General features: G+C 35.4%; 1 pseudogene; it reads left to right on the top strand.

Moving 5' to 3' along the window:
- On the top strand, positions 1-724 carry LOC107019120 (annotated as a pseudogene).
- The last annotated feature ends 6,367 nt before the right edge of the window (positions 725-7,091 follow it).

Here is a 7,091-nt window from a genome sequence, read left to right on the forward strand (position 1 = left end):
ATGTCGACGATAGAGGCCAGCTTTCCCGTAACCGCCGTACTTACCGGTGCTACAACTGCAACGATGCCTTTCACATAACTACCACCGCCGACGTTAGCTCCTCCTTTCGTTGCCCTCACTGCTTTCAGCGCCACCTCCTCCCTAATTACATCATTGCTAGTTTTATATCTTTTCCTCAACATTTAAATCTTACCAACTATACCCTTTCCACCAATAATTTTGTTACTTAAAATTATTCTGATTCGGATAGTGAATCCAATGAGAGTGATTCCGACGATCATTCGTTTGCGTTGTTTAACTCACCTCAATTCTGTTCACCGACTCTTAAATCGTATATCAACTCACTTCCGAGTGTGAAAATCAATGAATCGTCAAAAAACTGTTCGATTTGTATGGAGGAATTCGGAATTGATACAGTAGCTAGTCAATTGCCTTATACGCATTTTTTTATAATGATTGTATTATCCCTAGGCTTAATCGGAGTAATACTTGTCCACTCTGTCGGTATAAATTGCCGCAAGAAGATGAAGATGAACTGGAAGTGATTTGGGATGGTAAAATTGGTGGTAGATAATTGCGAGAAAATTTCACAGTATCAACAACATCAACCTTGACTGAAGTTGGTGAGGATGATGATCTTAGAGAAAGAGATCTGGGTGCAATGCGTGATGAAGATGGTGATATAATATGGTTGATGCTTGAAGTTCAAAAGAGAAATATATAGACATGTATATAATTATCTTGGGTATGATTTTATCTATTATGTGTTCGGATTTTGCGAAAAAGATCAAAATATTAGGGGGAAATGAAGTTTTATTTAGCTATCCTCTCTAATGATGAAATATAGGATATATATGTTATGTACATATACCCACATTGAACCCTTCTATGGCAATTGAATATACTGTAAATTTCTATATGGAAATTTTGATTTGGTCATCTATTTTCCACGAAACTAGTTTTAAGAGGAGATTCTTTGGAAAGAATAGACCTTTTATACGTAAACACGGGAAAGAAATGATAAGTACAATTGCTAAGGATTTGGAAAAGAGGTTACAAGAAACAAATATTGAATGGTTTTTGTTGTTGGTTGTACCTTTTAAGACCTGACCTAGTTCTACCTAATGATTCTTGTTTGCAGTACCTATTCTTATAATGTGGTAACTTGTGGAAAGATTTTAATAATGGTATTCTGCTGAACCAGATGGAGAGGCCAAAAGGCCTAGGTTAATTCTCTCTCGAGTAACTTACCCCGAACCAACTAGGTTTCTCTCAAACACTTAGTTACAGCCTTTAAGCACAACTTCTGCCTTAGGCCAATCACTCCCTCGATCTGAAAATGTGGGAAATGGACTAGGATTCACTCTGTAGAGCTGAAGCCATGACGAACCAATAACCACAGGCTATGAACTTAGTAGTCTTAGTTTTAAAACCTCTCTCTCGAGCAATCCAAACATAGTAAGGTGAAATCATATTTGGAATTACAACCTCATTTAGTCCAAACACAACTACAAAGTGAAACCACATTTAAACAGCGAATATAATCACAATAAGCAACAGCTAACAATAGATTTAACTCATATTCACAAAATCACACCCCAAGAATAGGGGTTTTAGCTAGACATAGAAAAAGGGAAAAAAATGGTACATAATTGAAGTAACATAAATTTGTATGATTTATTTTAGCTTCAATTTAGTCTAGAATGAAAAATTTCCAACACCCACTTTTGATTTCTTCAAGACGAGAATCTTAAAATCTCCAAGGTTCAATAGAAAAGCATCCCACGAGCTCTCCATAACTCAAATTAGAAGCTAAGTTTAAAAGTTATTGTTTAAAACTAAGAAATTTGAAACCAAGCTAAAAATATTAATATGTATTTAATGTTTTAAAAAAATTATGCTACAGAAGTCCAATCGGAATTGTCTATCCACCCGGTGATCCTCTCTTTGGTATATTTATCGCCGTCTTGCGTTAGCCTACAACATCTTTGTGTTTTGGATCATTGGGCGACATAATACTACTTTGCCAAACTGCTCGGTGACACACCAACGGCTTCTCTTCAACGCCAATTTTATCCTTTACTTTAGGGCTCAACTCACTCAAAAAAAAGGCGAGGTTGAGACCTTTTGGCGACATTCCGAACGGGTTTAGCGATCCTCAGTCCTTCACTTATTCATTCATTCAACTGCCTTTGTTCCTTTTTGCTTGATTTTTCCCATGCCTTTTTGTCCAAGCTAAATACCCGAAACTCAAGTTATTCTATCAGTTGTCGAGAAGAAATGCATATGAGTACACCAAACCTATCAAAATATAACCCTAAATAATTCCAAATTGTGGACTAATAGTCTCAAAATGGATTTTTTCAATTTCACTAGTCCCGTAATGTGTAAATTTTTCTAGGAGGGTTGTCTATTTCAAATTTGGAGTCTTTTTGTGAAATTGAGGTCCTAAGCTAAAATTTGTAAAATTTTATCTTGTAGGTTGACTTTGCTCAACATTTCATCTTTTGATGCTCGAATTGAATTTCTCTAGTTTCATTGGATTTAGGAGATTGTTTTTGGCGTAGAGTAGGTCATGGATGAACTTTCTAAGATCATGAGATTAATTTAGGATTTAGACGTAATGTTATTTCCATGGGATTTTCTCCAATTTAGAGTCAAGGTGACCTTGAATTCATCTTTCAATGGTTCTATTGATTCTGAAACATCGTGTTTAGTCAAAATTGAATATCTGGTTTATGTCTAGGGGTACCGAACAAATCTTGATGGTATTTTCAACGAATGAGAGTTGGATGGTTTGTAGATACTGGTGTGCTTTACTTTAGAAAAATAACATCTCACTTTCTCGAGCATTGCATTAATCACGTTACAGAGGAGTCAAGTTCCCCTGAACTTTGCATTCACGAAAATCGACTCACTTTTGCAATTTTTACGTTAACGAAAGGTGGTTCGCAAAAGTGAGAGGCCAAGTTTTGTAGGAACCCGTGATGATTGTGTTAGTGACCGTAGATTCGCTTAAGTGATAATTGAGAGGGTTTCGGCCTGAAATTTCAGTGTTCTGCACCAATTTCCCCTATTTTTAGTTTGGAAAGCCCCCAGTGGGACTTTTAGCGAGATTTTTCATGTTGAATCAATTGGTTAAGTTTTTGTGACCCAAAACAACAATTCATTACTATCATACATGGTTAGTAACATGAAAAATTGGAATTTTGATTGACAAAGTGAAACGTTTTTTATAAAATTAAGTTCTAGGTTTAGTGATTTTAAACTTATTTGAACTTGTTTTCCAAAATAGTTTTTACCAATGACTTCCATATGGCTTGGATATCACTTTCAAGAAATGACTTATGGATTCAAACTTCTTTTTAGAATAGATTTTTGGGTTGATTTGACCCATTTTTCAAATTGTATCATATGAATGTTGTTATTTATAGAATCTTATTTTTATTAACTCTTTGATCAAGGTTGTGTGGATTTAGGAATTGTTTGGAAAGATAAATCGCATGTCTAGGATTAACGTTTGATAGGATTACGGTAAGTGAACTTCTAAACCTTGTAAATTACATATAATCTTGTATTTCCCTTCATTAAATATGTTCATGAGTAATGGGAATAAAGTGATGAATTCAATAACTCCACTTGCGTGATCTTAATAAACGAAAAGGGGATTAATAATAGGGCAATGTGTTGCTAGTTATATTTTGATGAATTGCCTTGATGTTGATCCTAAATTGTTAATTGATAAAATGCTTTGATAGAATTATTGTAGAGTAGAGTAACTTGAGTCTATTGTCTCTTCTTTATGGTATAAATTGTCTATTTGCATTGATTCTTGTACGTTGTGATTAGACAGGTGGTAATAAAGCCAATAAGAAATGATTCCGGCTGGTGACATTGTGTCGATGGGAAATGGTTGCAGTAAGTGACATTATACAAAGCTAATGAGAAATGGTTTTGGCTGGTGATATGGAGAATAAGAAGAAAATGAATAAAAATAAGAAAAAATAAAAAATGAACTTTTAAAATAGTAAAAAAAAAAAGCGAACTTAATATAATAGAAGTTAAAAAATTTAAACAAAAGTAATCATCTAGTAATTACACTATGTAATTACCAACAATTCACAGTCTCGGCATGAGAATTGTAGAGTATAATTACCCCTTGCCAATTACACCAATTATATGTTGATTAAATAATTATCTGTCAAATTAAATTGGATAAACAATGTAATTACACCCAATTATATCGAATTCAATTATTAGGATGTCCTTCCAAACAAGCCTAATAGTTATAAAGCATATCTTAATACATACGGTTAAACTATTCACCTCCACAGAGGATCGGAGTTCTATTCTTTCTTTCTCACTTGATTTCTAGTAAGTTGTGAGTGACATCATCGGACTTTAATTTTTAAAAACGATAATAAGGTACATTTAACTCCAATAAAAGGTTAAACATTTGTGCATAATATGTTATTAAATTATAAAATAATAATACAAATGTATAATAGAGAAAAAGAGAAGACTTAATTATTTTTCTCTGTGGTTTATTACCATGAAAATTCTTTATTTATAAAGAAAACTTCTATGTCCTTAAAATAAGGATTACTAACATTTTTAGAGTCATTAGTTTTTTTCCAAACTAAATACAAAAATAGACATTTATTACATAACAACAATAATACTAATAATATTTTGAGTTAAAAGGGTCAAAACTAAACTATGTTAACTTTTTGAGTTTCATATATGAACTATTGATAGTATAATTTTGATATTTGAATTATCACACTGTAGTTAGCTAAACATTCCTTGACTTATTTTTGATGACGATGTGTGCACTCTCTTTTGTTTAAGCATTATATAACGTGACACTCCATGTATAAAACTATTTTTATCATGACAAATCAAGAACTCAAAATAACTCAATACTAAGTTAAAAATGAAGTTTCAAGGTTAAAACAATCACTATATAAATTTATTTATTCCACCATGACATTCATCATCATCATCTCCACCTTCGTAGTCGTTATCTCATCTCAGTCTTGACATCGATTTTCTTCGATATAAAAGGGGAGAATTAAGAATATTAAAAAATTAATAAAAAATATATGAAAAAATTAATGTATCATCAAATAGAACATATGGTAGGTGAACGATTTTATGGACATACGCCTAGAAGCATATTGAGACACCGATTTAATCTAATTAACAGCTAGATATGTTTCACTGATCAATGAGATAATTTAAATGTAAAATGTATTTTCACCTTAACTTTAATAATTTATATCTAAAAATGGAAAAATTTTGACGCAAATATATGTTTTACAACATAACATTTAAGATAAAATTACTGAAATACATGTCTTACGTTTCCTTTATTTCCAATATTCCCTTTTATTTCTAATAATCTCAAAAATCTCTTATTTCTTTCCTAATGTATTTGTTGAATGCCTTGAATCGGACCCGTTACAGCAGAAAGAACGGGGGTCTCGCTATGCTTCTGTCAGTTCTGTATTTTGGGCCCAAGCCTGTTAGGGCGTAGCTTAGCACTATATATAGACGCTATGGCAAACCCTATTCTGTATTCTGTTTTTGCCTCTCCATGATAAAACTGCTCCCCCTCTTCCCCGTGGACGTAGCCAATTTATTGGTGAACCACGTAAATCTGTTGTCTTGTTTTTCACGTTTATATTTTCTCGTATTATCTCGAATTCCGCATAACAAATTGGTATCAGAGCCTCTCGGTTAATCGGTGTTTTTGGAGAATTCAAGATGTCTGCTTTGAACGTGAAAATCGACAAATTCACAGGGAGGAACAGTTTCAGTTTATGGCAGATCAAGATGCGGGCTTTGTTGAAACAGCAAGGCTTCTGGGCGCCGTTGTCGAAAGACAAGAACGCCGTCGTTACTCCTGAGATGGCGATTCTGGAGGAAAAGGCGCACTCGACGATCATGCTGTGTCTCGCGGATGACGTCATCACGGAGGTCTCGGATGAAGAGACTGCTGCTGGTCTGTGGTTGAAGCTGGAGAGTTTGTACATGACAAAATCTCTAACCAACAAGCTGCTTCTGAAACAACATCTATTCGGTTTACGAATGGCTGAAGGTACACAACTCAGGGAACATTTAGAGCAATTGAATACTTTGTTATTAGAATTGCGTAATATCGATGTGAAGATCGAGGATGAAGATGCTGCCCTGATTCTGTTAGTATCTCTCCCAATGTCGTTTGAGAATTTTGTTCAATCGTTCATTGTTGGGAAAGATACTGTGTCGCTGGAAGAAGTCAGATCGGCCCTTCATAGCAGGGAATTACGGCATAAGGCTAACGGCACAAGTACGGACATACAGCCTTCCGGTCTGTTCACCAGTAGCGGAAAGGGAAGAAAAAATGGCGGAAAGAAAAATAAGTCGATGTCGAAGGGTGCAAAGCCGGATGATGTTTGTAATTACTGCAAGGAGAAGGGACATTGGAAATTTGATTGTCCGAAAAAGAAGAAGCAATCGGAAAAACAATCAAGTTCTGCTGCTGTTGCTGAAGAAGACACCAATTCTGAAGAAGACATTGCCCTACTTGTGGATGAGCACACTCATCATTCAGATGTGTGGGTTCTCGATTCTGGGGCATCCTATCACATCTGTCCTAGGAGAGAGTGGTTCACGACTTATGAGCAGGTAGACGGAGGCAGCATCTCCATGGCCAACAGTTCTGTCTGCAAGGTGGTTGGGACAGGCTCGATCAAGATAAGGACACATGACGGTAGCTTCTGCCCATTGAACGAGGTCAGGCACGTTCCATTGATGACGAAAAATCTGATATCTCTCAGTCGTTTGGACAGCAAGGGATTCAGCTGGGCGGGAAAAGATGGAGTCTTGCGGGTCTGGAAGGGTTCAAATCTGATTCTGAAAGGTGTCATGCGTGGTACTTTGTATTTTCTGCAAGGTTCCACGGTTACAGGTTCAGCCCATGTTGCATCGTCAGAAGTTCACCAGGAGGATATGACTAAGTTACGGCACATGAGACTTGGTCATATGGGTGAAAGAGGGATGAAAATTCTTTCAAAGGAGGATCTTCTTGCTGGTCATAAGGTTAA

This window comes from Solanum pennellii, chromosome 1, assembly GCF_001406875.1.
Source record: "Solanum pennellii chromosome 1, SPENNV200".
Classification (NCBI taxonomy): domain Eukaryota; kingdom Viridiplantae; phylum Streptophyta; class Magnoliopsida; order Solanales; family Solanaceae; genus Solanum; species Solanum pennellii.